The sequence below is a fragment of the Aristolochia californica genome, unplaced genomic scaffold (assembly GCF_029961685.1).
Source record: "Aristolochia californica isolate CCGP_79_NKW_82.1479 unplaced genomic scaffold, dmAriCali1.0.hap1 SCAF_2, whole genome shotgun sequence".
In the NCBI taxonomy this organism is placed as follows: Eukaryota; Viridiplantae; Streptophyta; class Magnoliopsida; order Piperales; family Aristolochiaceae; genus Aristolochia; species Aristolochia californica.
The window spans coordinates 28,139,590-28,156,454 of NW_027181881.1; positions in this window are offsets into that span (position 1 = coordinate 28,139,590).

Below are 16,865 nucleotides of genomic sequence, written 5' to 3' on the forward strand. Positions count from 1 at the left end.
GAACTCTTGTACTTTTTTATATATTAGGTTTTGCAATCATCGAAAAATAGAACATCCAAATTATAAATGCACAAATGTTGAGAGAGATAATTCAAAAAAAATATCTGTGATTTTTAGGGATTGTAAACTCTTTTGGTTTTTTATATATTAGGTTTTGCAATCATCGAAAAAGGCGGGCGAGGGATTTTTAACCGAGTGTTAATTCCCAAACCATAAGTCATTTCTAACAAACATTATAGCCGTTACACATCATTAATCGATCAAAAAATTTACCATGATCTATCATTGTTAGGTCTATTTTTTGTAAATAGGCAAAAAGTGGGTGGTTGGGGTCTGGTAAATATCCAACCGCACGTTAACTTGTAAATTTAATTTTTCCTACTCCTTGAAATTTTTGGATCATTAGGTCATTGGCATCTTCAACATGTTTCAGGCATGCATATCCATATCTAAAACAAGTTAGGATCAATTGGAAATCTCTTTCTTATAAAATTCGACCAAGCTCTTGGGGGTTGTCTTGGTGGATTATCCCAAACATCATTAACAAAACTTTGGTGTTCATTTTTACTGCGTGAAATAATTTTGGTTCGCTTACATTTATTATAGTTTTCAATTTTTTTGTACATAAACTCTAAATTTTAATTTTGTTGTGTTCTTTTTGCCTTATCTTTTTGTTAACGAGAGAAATGGGAGAGTGAAAACTCCAGTTTGGATTTGAAAAAAAGAACAGCCAAAATGGAAATGCACTAATGCTGAGAGAGAAAATTCCAAAAAGTATCTGTGATTTTTATGGATTGTAAACTCTTTTAGTTTTTTTATATATTAGGTTTTGCAATCATCGGAAAAGGGGGGGGGGGGGTCATTTTTAACTGAGTGTTGACTCCCAAACCATTATTCTTTTCTAACAAAAATTATAGCCGTTACACATCATTAGTCAATCAAAACGTTTACGATGATCGATGACTGTTAGGTCCGCTTTTTGTTAATAGGCAAAAAGTGGGTTGTTTGGCTTTAGTAAATATCCCACCGTACGTTAACTTGAGAATATAATTTTTCTTACTCCTTGAAATTTTTAGATCATTAGGTCATTTGTATCTTCAGCATGTTTAAGGCATGCATATCCATATTTAAAACATGTTAGGATCAATTAGAAATCTCTTTCTTATAAAATTCCACCAAGCAATTAGGGGTTGTACTGGTGGAATTTCCCAAACAAGGATAACAAAACTTTGGTGTTCATATTTAGTGAACATAATATTTTCCTTCACTTACGTTTATTATAGTTTTCAATTTTTTGGATACATAAACTCTAAAATTTTCATTTTTTTGTAATCTATTTGCCTTATCTTTTTGTTGACGAGAAAAATGGAAGAGAGAAAACACAAGTTTGGATTTCAAAAAAAAAATTGAACATAAAAAATGGAAATGCACAAATGCTGAGAGAGATAATTCCAAATATATCTGTGATTTTTAAGGATTTTAAACTCTTTTAGTTTTTTATATATTTGGTTTTGCAATCATCGGAAAATGGGACAATTATAACCATTACACATGATTAATTGATGAAAACATTTACAATGATATATGATTGTTAGGTCCGCTTTTTGTAAATAGGCAAAAATTTGGTTGTTTGGCTCTTGTAAATATTCCACTGCATGTTAACTTGAGAATTTAATTTTTCCTTCACCTTGAAATTTTTGGATCATTAGGTTTTTTACATCTTCAACATGTTTCAAGCATGCATATCCATATTTAAAACATGTTTGGATCAATTAGAAATCTCTTTCATAAAAAATTCCACCAAGCTATTAGGGGTTGTACTGGTGGAATTTCCCAAGCATGGATAATAGAACTTTGGTGTTCATTTTTAGTGCATGAAATAATTTTCTTCTCTTACATTTATTAAATTTTTTAATTTTTTGCATACATACACTCTTAAATTTTCATTTTTTTGTGATCTATTTGCCGTATCTTTTGGTTTATGAGAAAAATAGGAGAGTGAAAACTCAAGTTTGGATTTAAAAAAAAATGAAAATCCAAAATAAAAATGCATAAATACTGAGAGAGATGATTCCAAAAAGTATCTGTGATTTTTAAGGTTTTTAAACTCTTTTAGTTTTTTATATATTAGGTTTTACAATCATCTGAAAAAGGGGGGTGAGGCATTTTTAACTGAGTGTTGACTGTCAAACCTTAAGTTATTTCTTAAAAAAATTATAGCCATTTCACATCATTAATGGATCAAAACATTTACGGTAATCTATGATTGGTTTGTCAACTTTTTGAAAATATACAAAAAGGGGGTTGTTTGGCTCTGGTAAATAACCCACTGCACGTTAACTTGAGAACTTAATTTTTCGTACACCTTGAAATTTTTGGATCATTAGGTCATTTGCATCTTCAACATGTTTTAGGCACTCATATCCATGTTTAAAATATCTTAGGATCAATTAGAAATCTTTTTCTTATAAAATTCCACCAAACTATTTGAGGTTGTACTGGTGTTCATTTTTTGTGCATGAAATAATTTTCTTCTCGTACATTTATTATAGTTTTCAATTATTTTCATACACAAACTCAAAAATTTTCATTTTGTTGTGATCTATTTGCCAAATATTTTTGTTTACGAGAAAAATGGTCAAGTGAAAACTCAAGTTTGGATTTGAAAAAAATTTGAACATCCAAAAGGGAAATGCACAAATGCTGAGAGAGATAATTCCAAAAAGAATCTATGATTTTTAAGGATTGTTAACTCTTTTAATTTTTTATATATTAGGTTTTGCAATCATCGGAAAAGGGGGGAGGAGGGGGGGGGGGGGGGGGGGGGGGGGGGGGGGGGGGGGGGGACTTTTAACTAAGTATTAACTCCCAAACCATAAGTCATTTCTAACAAAAATTATAACTGTTACACAACATTAATAGATCATAACATTTGTGATGAGCTATGATTGTTAGGTCCCCTTATTGTAAATAGGTAAAAAGTGGGTTGTTTGGTTCTTGTAAATATCCCACCGCACGTTAACTTGAGAATTTAATTTTTCCTAACCCTTGAAATTTTTGGATCATTAGGTCATTTGCATCTTCAACATGTTTCAGGCATGCATATCCATATTTAAAACATGTTAGGATCAATTTGAAATCTATTTCCTAAAAAATTCCACCAAGCTATTAGGGGTTGTACTGGTGGAATTTCCCAAACATGGATAACAAAACATTGGAGTTCAGTTTTAGTGCATGATATAATTTTCTTCACTTACATTTATTAGAGTTTTTAATTTTTTACACACATAAACTCCTAAATTTTCATTTTGTTATGATCTATTTGCCTTATCGTTTTGTTTACAAGAAAAATGGTTGTGTGAAAACTCTAGTTTGGATTTGAAATAAAATTTAACATACAAAAAGGAAATGCACAAATGCAGAGAGAGATAATTCCAAAAAGTATCTATGATTTTTACGGATTGTAAACTCTTTTAGTTTTTGATGTATTAGGTTTCACAATCATCGAAAAAGGGGGGGCGAGTCATTTTTAACTGAGTGTTGACTCCCAAACCATAAGTCATTGCTAACAAAAATTATAGTTTTTACACATTATTAATCGATGAAAATATTTACGATGATCTATGATCGTTAGGTTTGCTTTTTTGAAATAGGCCAAAAGTGGGATGTTTGGCTCTGGTATATATCGCAAACCAAGTTTCTATCTCGCAAACGAGGGTTGAAACCACCTTTAGCTTATTTAATCTCTTGTTCAAATGCTTTCATCATCTTTTCTTTAAAAGCGACTTCAAAAGAGTCTTCAGATTAGCCAGGAGGAGGAGCTTGAGCTTCTTGTTCCGTTTAGTAAGTAAGAACGTTAAATTGAAAATTTAATTTTTCCTACTCCTTGGAAATTTTAGGATCATTAGGTCATTTGAATCTTCAACATGTTTCAGGTATGCATATCCATATTTAAAATATGTTAGGAACAATTAGAAATCTCTTTCTAATAAAATTCCACAAAGCTATTAGGGGATGTACGGGTGGAATATCCCAAATATGGATAACAAAACTTTGGAATTCATTTATAGTGCACGAAATAATTTTCTTCACTTACATTTATTATAGTTTTCAATTTTTTGCATACATAAACAATAACATTTTCATTTTGTTGTGAACTATTTGCCTTATATTTTTGTCTACGAGAAAAATGGGAGAGTTAAAACTCAAGGTTGGATTTGAAAAAAAATTTAACATCCAAAATGGAAATGCACAAATGCTGAGAGAGATAATTCCAAAAAGTATCTGTGATTTTTAAGGATTTTAAACTCTTTTAGTTTTTCATATATTAGGTTTTGCTATCATCGAAAAAGGGGAGAAAGGCATTTTTAACCGAGTGATAACTCCCAAACCATAAGTCATTTCTAACAAAAATTATAGCCATTACACATCATTAATTGATCAAAACATTTACGATGATTAATGATTGCAAGGTCCGCTTTTTGTAAATAGACAAAAATTAGGTTGTTTGGCTCTGGTAAATATCCCACCGCACGTTAACTTGAGAATTTAATTTTTCCTACACCTTGAAATTTTTGAATCAATAGATCATTTGCATCTTCAACATTTTTAGGCATGCATATCCATATTTAAAATATGTTAGGATAGATTAGGAATCTTTCTTAAAATTCCACAGAGCTATTAGAGGTTGTACTGGTGGAATTTCCCAAACATGAATAACCAACCTTTGTTGTTCCATTTTAGTGCGTTGATTAAATTTTCTTCACTTACATTTATTATAGTTTTCAATTTTTTTCAGACATACACTCTAAAATTTTCTTTTTGTTGTGATCATTTTGCCATATCTTTTTTGTTTACGTGTAAAATGGGAGAGTGAAAAGTCAAGTTTGAATTTGAAAAAAAATTAAACATCCAAAATGGTAATGCACAAATGGTGAGAAAGATAATTCCAAAAAGTATCTGTGATTTTTAAGGATCGTAAACTCTTTTAATTTTGTATATATTAGGTTTTGCAATCATCGAAAAAGGAGGGCGAGGCATTTTTAACAGAGTGTTGACTCCCAAACAATTAGTCATTTCTGACAAAAATTATAGCCATTACACATCTTTAATCGATCAAAACATTTATGAGGGTCTATGATTGTTATGTCCCCTTATTATAAATAGGCAAAAAGTGGGTTGTTTGGCTCTTGTAAATATTCCACCGCACGTTAACTTGAGAATTTAATTTTTCCTACTCCTATAAATTTTTGGATCATTAGGTCATTTGCATCTTCAACAAGTTTCAGGCATGCATATCCATATTTAAAACATGTTAGGATCAATTAGAAATCTCTTTCTGATAAAATTCCACAAAGCTATTAGGGGTTGCACTGGTGGAATTTCGCAAACATGGATAACAAAACTAATGAGTTCAGTTTTAGTGCGTGAAATAATTTTCTTCATTTACATTTATTATAGTTTTTAACTTTTTACATACATAAACTCTTAAATTTTTATTTTTTTATGATCTATTTGCCTTATCTTTTTGTATACGAGAAAAAAAGGTAGACTGAAAACTCAAGTTTGTATTTGAAAAAAAATTGAACATCCAAAATAGAAATGCACAAATGCTGAGAGAGATAATTCCAAAAAGTATCTGTGATTTTTACGGATTTTAAAATCTTTTAGTTTTTTATATATTAGGTTTTACAATCATCAAAAAAGGGGCGAGTCATTTTTAATTGTGTGTTGACTCCCAAACCATAAGTCATTTCTAAGAAAAATTATGGCCGTTACACATCATTAATCGATCAAAAAGTTTATGATGATGTATGATTGATAGGTCCGCTTTTTGAAAATCGGCAAAAGGTGAGTTGTTTGGCTCTGGTAAATATCCCACCGCACGTTAACTTGAGAATATAATTTTTCCTACTGGTTAAATTTTTTGGATCATATGGTCATTTGCATCTTCAACATGTTTCAGGCATGGATATCCATATTTAAAATATGTTAGGATCAATAAGAAATCTCTTTCTTATAAAATTCCACAAAGCATTTAGGGGTTGTATTGGTGGATTTTCCCAAACATGGATAATAAAACTTTGGTGTTCATTTTTAGTGTGTGAAATAATTTTCTTCTCTCACATTTATTATAGTTTTCAATTTTTTGCATACATAAACTCTAAAATTTTCATTTTGTTGCAATCTATTTGCCTTCTCTTTTTGTTTACGAGAAAAATGGGAGAGTGAAAACTAAAGTTTGGATTTGAAAAAAAATAGAACATCCAAAATGGAAATGCATAAATTCTGAGAGAGATAATTCCAAAAAGTATCTATGATTTTTAAGAATTGTAAACTCTTTTATTTTTGTATATTTAAGCTTTTACAATCATCAAAAACGGGGGGTGAGCGATTTTTGACCGAGTGTTAACTCCCAAAGCTTATTTTATTTCTAACAAAAATTATAGCCGTTACACATCATTAATCGATCATAATACTTACAATGATCTTTGATTGTTAGGTCCACTTTTTGTAACTAGTCAAAAAGTAGGTTGTTTGGGTCTAGTAAATATCCGACTACACATTAACTTGAGAATTTAATTTTTCCTACTCCTTGAAATTTTTGGATCATTAAGTCATTTGCATCTTCAACATGTTTCAGGCATGCACATCCATATTTAAAACATGTTAGGATCAATTAGAAATCTTTTTTTTTATAAAATTCCACCAAGCAATTAGGGGTTGTAATGGTGGAATTTCCCAAACATGGATAACAAAACTTTGGAGAATAAAATTATAGCCATTACACAACATTGATCGATCAAAACATTTAAGATGATCTATGATAGTTATGGCTGCTTTTTTTAAATAGGCAAAAATTGATTGTTTGACTCTGGTAAATATCCAACTGCACGTTTACTTGACAATTTAATATTTCATACTCCTTGAAACTTTTGGATCATGAGGGATCAATTAGAAATCTTTTTCTTATAAAGTTCCACCAAGCTATTAGGGGCTCTACTGGTGGAATTTCCCAAACATGGATAACAAAACTTTGGTGTTCATTTTTAGTGCGCGAAATAATTTTCATCACTTACATTTATTATAGTTTTCAATTTTTTTCATTCATAAACTCTAAAATTTTCATTTTGTTGTGATCTATTTGCCTTATCTTTTTATTTACGAGAAAATGGGAGAGTGAAAACTCAGGTTTGGATTTGAAAAAAAAATTGAACATCCAAAATGGAAATGCACAAATTCTGAGAGTGATAATTGCAAAAAGTATTTGTCATTTTTGAGGATCATAAAATCTTTTAGTTCTTTATATATTGGGTTTTGAAATCATCAGAAAAAAAGGGGAAAAGGGGGGGTGGGGAGGAGGGGGAAGGCATTTTTAACTGAGTGTTGACTCCCAAACCATAATTCATTTCTAACAAAAATTATGGCCATTACATATCCTTAATCGATCAAAACATTTACGATGATCTATGATTGTTAGGTCCGCTTTTTGTCAATAGGCAAAAATGGATTGTTTGGCTCTGGTAAATACCCCACCGCACGTTAACTTGACAATTTAATTTTTCCTACTCCTTGAAATTTTTGGTTCATGAGGTCATTTGCATCTTCAATATGTTTTAGGCATTCATATTCATATTTAAAACATGTTAGGATCAATTCAAAATATTTTTCTTATAAAATTCCTCCAAGCTATTAGGGATTCTACTGGTGGAATTTCCCAAACATGGATAACAAAACTTTGGTGTTCATTTTTGGTGTGCGAAATAATTTTCTTCACTTGCATTTATTATAATTTTCAATTTTTTGCATACATAAACTCTTAAATTTTCATTTTTTTGTGATCTATTTGCCTTATCATTTTGTTTACAAGAAAAATCGGAGAGTGAAAACTCATGTTTGGATTTAAAAAAAAATTGAACATCCAAAATGGAAATGGACAAATGCTGAGAGAGATAATTCCAAAAAATATCTGTGATTTTTAAGGATTGTAAACTATTTTAGGTTTTTATATATTTTGTTTTGCAATCATTGGAAAAGGGGGGGCGAGGCATTTTAAATGAGTGTTGACTCCAAACCATAAGTCATTTCTAACAAAAATTATAGCCGTTACACATCATTAATCGATAAAAACATTTACGAAGATCTATAATTGTTAGGTCCTCTTTTAGTAAATCGGCAAAAAGTGGGCTGTTTGGCTTTGGTAAATTTCCCACCGCACGATAACTTGAGAATTTAATTTTTCCCACTCCTTGAAATTTTTGGATCATTAGGTTATTTGCATCTTCCACATGTTTCAGACATGCATATCCATATTTAAAACATGTTAGGATCAATTAGAAATCTCTGTCCTAAAAAGTTCAACAGAGCCATTAGGGGTTGTACAAGTGGAATTTCCCAAACAAGGATAAAAAAAATTTGGTGTAAATTTTTAGTACATGAAATAATTTTCTTCACTTACATTTATTATAGTTTTCAATTTTTTGGATACATAAACTCTAATATTTTCTTTTTGTTGTGATCTATTTGCCTTATCTTTTTGTTTACGAGAAAAATGGGAGAGTGAAAACTCAAGTTTGGATTTAAAAAAAATGAACATCCAAAATGGAAATGCACATATGCTGAGAGAGATAATTCAAAAAGTATTTGTGATTTTTAAGCATTGTAAACTCTGGTAAATACGCAAAAAGTGATTGTTTGGCTCTGGTAATTATCCCACCGCACGTTAACTTCAGAATTTAATTTTTCCTTCACCTTGAAATTTTTTAATCATTAGGTCAGTTGCATCTTCAATATATTTCAGGCATGCATATCCATATTTAAAATATGTTAGGATCAATTAGAAATCTCTTTCTTATAAAATTCTACCATGCTATTAGGGGTTGTACTGGTGGAATTTCCGACACATGGATAACAAAAATTTGGTGTTCTTTTTTAGTGTGTTGAACAATTTTCTTCACTTACATTTACTATAGTTTTCAATTTTTTGCATACATAAACTCTAAAATTTTTATTTTGTTATGATCTTTTTGCCTTATCTTTTTGTTTACGAATAAAATCAGAAAGTGAAAACTGAAGTTTGGATTTGAAAAAAAATTGAACACGCAAAATGGAAATGCACAAATACTGAGAGATATAATTCCAAAAAGTATCAGTGATTTTTTAGGATTGTAAACTCTTTTAGGTTTTTATTTATTAGGTTTTAAAATAATCGGAAAAAGGGGCGCGTGTCATTTTTGATTGAGTGTTGACTCCGAAACCATAAGTCATTTCTAACGAAAAGTATAGCCGTTGCACATCATTAATCGATCGAAACATTTACGATGATCTATGATTATTATGTCCGCTTTTTGAAAATAGGCAAAAAGTGGGTTGGTTAACTCATGTAAATATCCCACAACATGTTTACTTGAGAATTTATTTTTTCCCACTCCTAGAAATTTTTTGATCATTAGGTCATTTGCATCTTCCACATGTTTCAGGCATGCATATCCATATTTAAAACATGTTAGGATCAATGAGAAATCTCTGTCTTATAAAGTTCAACCAAGCTATTAGGGGTTGTACTAGTAGAATTTTCCAAACAAGCATAACAAAACTTTGGTGTACATTTTTAGTGCATGAAATAATTTTCTTCACTTACATTTATTATAGTTTTCGATTTTTTGGATACATAAACTCTAATATTTTCATTTTGTTGTGATCTATTTGCCTTATCTTTTTGTTTACGTGAAAAAATGGGATAGTGAAAACTAAAGTTTGGAAAAAAATGGTAATGCACAATTGCTGAGAGAGATAATTCCAAAATGTATCTTTGATTTTTAAGGGTTGTAAAATCTTTTAGTTTTTTATATATTAGGTTTTGCTATCATCAGAAAAGGGCGGGCGAGGTATTTTTAATTGAGTGTTGACTCCCAAACCATAAGTCATTTCTAACAAAAATTATAGTCGTTAGACATCATTAATCGATCAAAAATTTTACGATGAACTCCACTTTTTGTAAATAGGCAAAAAGTTGGTTGTTTGGCTCTGGTAAATATCCCACCACAAGTTAAGCAGAGAATTTAATTTTTCGTACACCTTGAAATTTTTGGATCATTAGGTCATTTGAATCTTCAACATGTTTTATGCATGCATATCCATATTTAAAATATGTTAGAATCAATTAGAAATCTCTTTCTTATAAAATTTCAGCAAACTATTAGAGGTTATATTGGTGGAATTTCCCAAACATGGATAACAAAACTTTGGTGTTCATTATTAGTGCGTTGAATAATTTTCTTCACTTAGATTTATTACACTTTTCAATTTTTTGCATACATAAACTCTAAAATTTTCATTTTGTTGTGACCTATTTGCCTTATCTTTTTGTTGATGAGGAAAATGGGAGAGTTAAAACTCAAGTTTGGATTTGAAAAAAAATGAACAACCAAAATGGAAATGCACAAAAGCAGAGAGAGATAATTCCTAAAGAGGGGGAGGGGCGACTGTTTTAACTGAGTGTTTGGATCTGGTAAATATCCCATCGCACGTTAACTTGAAAATTTATTTTTTCCTACTCCTAGAAATATTTGGATCATTAGGTCATTTTTATCTTCAACATCTTTCAAGCATGCATATTCATATTTAAAACATGTTAGGATCAATTAGAAATCTCTCTCTTATCAAATTCCATCAAGCAATTAGGGGTTGTTCTAGTGGAATTTCCCAAACAAGGATAACAGAACTTTGGTGTACATTTTAGTGCGTGAAATAATTTTCTTCACTTACATTTTTTATTTTTTTCAATTTTTTGGATACATAAACTCTAATATTTTCATTTTGTTGTGATCTATTTGTTTTATCTTTTTGTTTATGAAAAAAATAGGAGAGTGAAAACTCAAGTTTGGATTTGAAAAAAATTTGAACATCCCAAATGAAAATGCTTAAATGTTGAGAGTGATAATTCCAAAATGTATCTGTGATTTTTAAGGATTTTAAAATCTTTTAGTTTTTTATATATTAGGTTTTGCAATCATCGAAAAAGGGTGGGCGAGGCATTTTAAATGAGTGTTGACTCCCAAACCATAACTCATTTCTAAAAAAATTATAGCCATTACACATCATTAATTGATCAAAACATTTATGATGAACAATGATTGTTACGTCCGGTTTTTTTAAATTGGCAAAAAGTGGCTTGTTGGGCCCTAGTAAAATTCCCCCACATGTTAACTTGAGAATTTAATTTTTCCTTCACCATGAAATATTTGGATCATAAGGTCATTTGCATCTTCAACATGTTTTAGGCATGCATATCGATATTTAAAATATGTTAGGATCAATTAGAAATCTCTTTCTTAAAAAATTCCACCAAGCTATTAGAGGTTTTACTGGTGGAATTTCCCAAACATGGATAACAAAACTTTGGTGTTCATTTTTAGTGCATTGAATAATTTTCTTCACTTACATTTATTATATTTTTCATTTTTTTGCACACATAAAGTCTAAAATTTTCATTTTGTTGTGTTTTTTTTGCCTTATCTTTTTGTTTATGAGTAAAATGGGAGAGTGAAAAGTCAATTTTAGTTTTGAAAAAAAATTGAAGATTCAAAATGGCAATACACAAATGATGAAAGAAATAATTCCAAAAAGTATTTGTGATTTTCACGGATTGTAAACTCTTTTAGATTTTATATATTTTCTTTAGCAATCAACGAGAAAGGGGGTTGGGGGGGGGGGGGGTTGGCTTTTTTAATTGAGTGTTGATTTCCAAACAATAAGTCATTCCTAACAAAAATTATAGCCGTTACACATTATTAATCGATAAAAATATTTACGATGATCTATGATTGTTAGGTCAGCATTTTGTAAATAGACAAAAAGTGTGTTGTTTGACCCTGGTAAATATCCCACCGCATATTAACTAGAGAATTTAATTTTTCCAATCATTGAAATTTTTTGATAATTAGGTCATTTGCATCTTCAACTTATTCCTGGCATGCATATCCATATTTAAAATATGTCACGATAAATTAGAAATCTCTTTCTTAGAAAATTCCACCAAGCTATTAGGGGTTGTACTGGTGGAATTTCCCAAACATGGATAATAGAACTTTGGTGTTAATTTTTAGTGCGTGAAATAATTTTCTACTCTTACATTTATTATATTTTTAAATTTTTTGCATAAATAAACTCTAAAATTTTCATTTTGTTGTGATCTATTTGCCTTATCTTTTACTTTATGAGAAAAATGGGAGAGAGAAAACACAAGTTTGGATTTGAAAAAAATTGAACATCCAAAATGGAAATGTGCACAAATGTTGAGAGAGATAATTGCAAAAATTGTCAATGATTTTTAAGGATTGTAAACTCTTTTAGAGTTTTATATATTAGGTTTTGCAATCATCGGAAAAGGAGAGGGGGGGGGGGGGGGGGGGGGGGGGGGGGGGGGCCGTGGGGAGGCATTTTTAACTGAGTGTCGACGCCCAAAGCATAAGAAATTTCTAAAAAAACTTATAGCCGTTACACATAATTAATCCATCAAAACATTTTCGATGATATATGATTGTTAGGTCCACTTTTTGTAAATAGGCAAAAAGTGGCTTGTTTGGCTCTAGTAAAGATCCCACCGACGTTAACTTGAAAATTTAATTTTTCCAACTCGAAATTTTTGGATCATTAGGTCATTTGCTTCTTCAACTTGTTTCGGGCATACATATCCATATTTAAAACAAGTTAGGATCAATTAGAAATCTCTTTCTTATAAAATTCCACCAAACTATTAGGTGTTGTACTGGTGGAATTTCCCAAACATGGAGAAGAAAACTTTGGTGTTCATTTTTAGTGAAATAAATAATTTTCCTCACTTACATTTGTTATTTTTTTCAATTTTTTGCATATGAAATTCTAAATTTTTCATTTTGTTGTGATCTATTTGCTTTATCTTTTTATTGACGAGAAAAATGGGAGAGTGCAAAATCTAGTTTGGATTTGAAAAAAAATTGAACGTCCATAAATGGAAATGTTCAAATGATGACAGAGATAATTCCAAAAAGTATCTACGATTTTTTAGGATAGTAATTTTTTATGTTTTTTATATATTAGGATTTGCAATCATCAAAAAACGGGGGGGCGAGGCATTTTTAACTGAGTGTTGACTCCCAAATCCTAAGTCATTTATAACAAAACCTATAGCCGTTCCACATCATTAATCAATCAAAATATTTACGAAGATCTATGTTTGTTAGGTCTGCTTGTTGTTAATAGGCAAAAAGTGGGTTGTTTGGCTCTAGTAAATATCCCTCCGCACGTTAACAAAACTTTAGTGTTCTTGTTTAGTGTGTGAACCAATTATCTTCACTTACATTTATTTTAGTTTTCAATTTTTTACATACATAAACTCTAAAATTTTCATTTTGGTGTAATCTATTTGCCTTATCTTTTGGTTTACGAGAAAAATGGGAGAGTGAAAACTCAAGTTTGGATTTGAAAAAAAATTGAACATCCAAAATTTTAATGCACAAATGCTGAGAGTGATAATTTCAAAAAGTATCTATGATTTTTAAAGATCGTAAACTCTTTTAGTTTTTTATATATTAGGTTTTGCAATCATCGAAAAAGGGGGGCGAGGCATTTTTAAGTGAGTGTTGACACCCAAATCGTAAGTCATTTCAAACAAAAGTTATAGCCATTACACATCATTAATCGATCAAAACATTTATATCGATCTATGATTGTTAGTCCACTTTTTTTAAATAGGCAAAAAGTGGGTTTGTTGACTCTGGTAAATATCTCACCCCACGTTAACTTGAGAATTTAATATTTCAGACTCCTTAAAATTTTTGGATCATTAGGTCATTTGCATCTTCAACATGTTTCAGGCATGCATAAACATATAAAAAATATGTAAGGATCAATTAGAAATTTCTTTCTTATAAAATGCCTCCGAGCTATTTGTGGTTGTACTGGTGCAATTTCCCAAACAAGGATAACAAAACTTTTGTGTTCATTTTTAGTGCGTGAAAGAATTTTCTTCACTTACATTTTATTGTTTTCAATTTTTTGCACACAAACTCTAAAATTTTCATTTTGTTGTGATCTATTTGCCTTATCTTTTTGTTTATGAGTAAAATGGTGGAGTGAAAGCTCAAGTTTGGATTTGAAAAGAAATTGAACATCCAAATTTGAAATGCTCAAGTACTGAGAGAGATAATTCCATTAATTATCTTTGATTTTTAAGGAGCGTAAAATCTTTTAGTTTTTTATATATTTGGTTTTGCAATCATCGGAAAAGGGGGGTGAGGCACTTTTAACTGAGTGTTGACTCCTTGAAATTATAGGATCATTTGGTCATTTGCATCTTCAACATGTTTCAGGCATGCATATCCATATTTAAAACATGTTAGGATCATTACAAATGTTTTTTTTATAAAATTCCACCAAGCTATTAGGGGTTGTACTAGTGGAATTTCCCAAACATGGATAACAAAACTTTGGTGTTTAATTTTAGTGTGCGAAATAATGTTCTTCACTTACATTTATTTTATTTTTAAATTTTTTGCATACATAAACTCTAAAATTTTTATTTTCTTGTGATCTATTTTCCTTTTCTTTTTGTTTACGAGAAAAATGGGGGAGTGAAATCTAAATTAGGATTTAAAAAACAATTGAACATCCAAAATGGAAATTCACAAATGCTGAGAGAGAAATTCCAAAATGTATCTGTGGTTTTTAAAGTTCATAAACTCTGTTACTTTTTTATATATTAGGTTTTGCAATCATCGAAAAAGGGGGGGCGAGGCATTTTTAACTGCGTGTTGACTCCCAAACCATAAGTCCTTTCTAACAAAAATTATAACTATTACACATAATTAATCGATTAAAACATTTACGATAATCTATGACTGTTAGGTCCGCTTTTTGTAAATCGGCAAAAAGTTGGTTGTTTGGCTCTAGTAAATATCCAACCGCATGTTAACATGAAAATTTAATTTTTTTTACTCCTTGAAAGTTTTGGATCATTAGGTTATTTGCGTCTTCAACAATTTTTAGGCATGCATATCCACATTTAAAATATGTTAGGATCAATTAGAAATCTCTTTCTTGTGAAATTGTACCAAGAAATTAGGGGTTGTATTGGTGGAATTTCCAAAAAATGGATAACAAAACTTTGGTGTTAATTTTTAGTGTGTTGAATAATTTTCTTCACTTACATTTATTATAGTTTTCAATTTTTTGCATACATAAATGCTAACATTTTTATTTTCTTGTGATCCTTTTGCATTATCTTTTTGTTTACGAGTAGAATGAGAGAGCGAAAACTCAAGTTTGGATTTGAAAAAAAATTGAACATCCAAAATGGACAAAAATTATAGCCGTTACACATCATTAATAGATCAAAATATTTATGATGCTCTATGATTGTTAGGTCCGCTTTTTGTAAATAGGCAAAAAGTGGGTTGTTTGGCTCTAATATATATCCCACCACACATTAACTTGAGAATTTAGTTTTTCCTACTCGAAATTTTTGGATCATTAGATCATTTGCGTCTTCAGCATGTTTCATGTTTGCATATCCATATTTAAAACACATTAGGATCAATTAGAAATCTCTTTCATATAAAATTACACCTAGGTAATAGGGGTTGTACTGATGGAATTTCTGAAACATGGATAACAAAACTTTGGTGATCATTTTTAGTGCGTGAAAAAAATTTCTTCACTTACATTTATTATATTTTTCAATATTTTGCATACATAAACTCTAAAATTTTCATTTTGTTGTGGTCTATTTACCTCATCTTTTTTTTTTACAAGAAAAATGGAAGAGTGAAAACGCAAGTTTGGATTTAAAAAAAATGGAACATCCAAAATGGAAAAACACAAATGCTGAGAGAGATAATGCCAAAAAGTATCTGTGATTTTTAAGAATCGTAAACTCTTTTAGTTTTTTATATATTTTGTTTTGCAATCACCTGAAAAGGGGGCCAGGGGACGAGGCATTTTTAACTGAATGTTGACTCCATAACCATAAGTCATTTCTAACAAAAATTATAGCCGTTACACACCATTAATCCATCCAAACATTTATGATCTATGATTGTTAGGTCTGCTTTTTGTAAATAGGCAACAAGTGGGTTGTTTGGCTTTGGTAAATATCCCACCGCACGTTAACTTGACAATTTAATTTATCCTATACCTTCAAATTTTTGGATCATTAGGTCATTTGCATCTTCAACATGTTTCAGGCATGCATATCCATATTTAAAACATGTTAGGATCAATAACAAATATCTTTCTTATAAAATTCCACCAAGCAATTAAGGGTTGTACTGGTTGAATTTCCCAAACATGCATAACAAAACTTTAGTGTTCGTTTTTAGTGTGCGAAATAATGTTCTTCACATTCATTTATAATAGTTTTCAGTTTTTTGCATACATAAACTCCAATTTTTTTTATTTTATTGTTATCTTTTTTCCTTATCTTTTTGTTTACGAGAAAAATGGAACAGTGAAAACTCAAGTTTGGATTTCAAAAAAAATTGAACATCCATAATTGAAATGCACAAATGTTGAGAGAGATAATTCCAAAAAGTAACTTTAATTTTTTAAGATCGAAAACTCTTTTAGTTTTTTATATATTAGGTTTTGCAATCATCGGAAAAAGGGGGCAAGGCATTTTTAACTGAGTGTTGACTCCAAACCCATAAGTCATTTTTAACAAAAATAATAGCCATTACACATCATTAATCGATCAAAAAATTTATGATGATCTATGATTGTTAGGTCCGCTTTTTTTAAATAGGAAAAAAGTGGCTTGTTTGGCTCTAGTAAATATCCCACCGTACGTTAACTTCAGCATTTAATTTTTCCTACTCGAAATTTTTGGA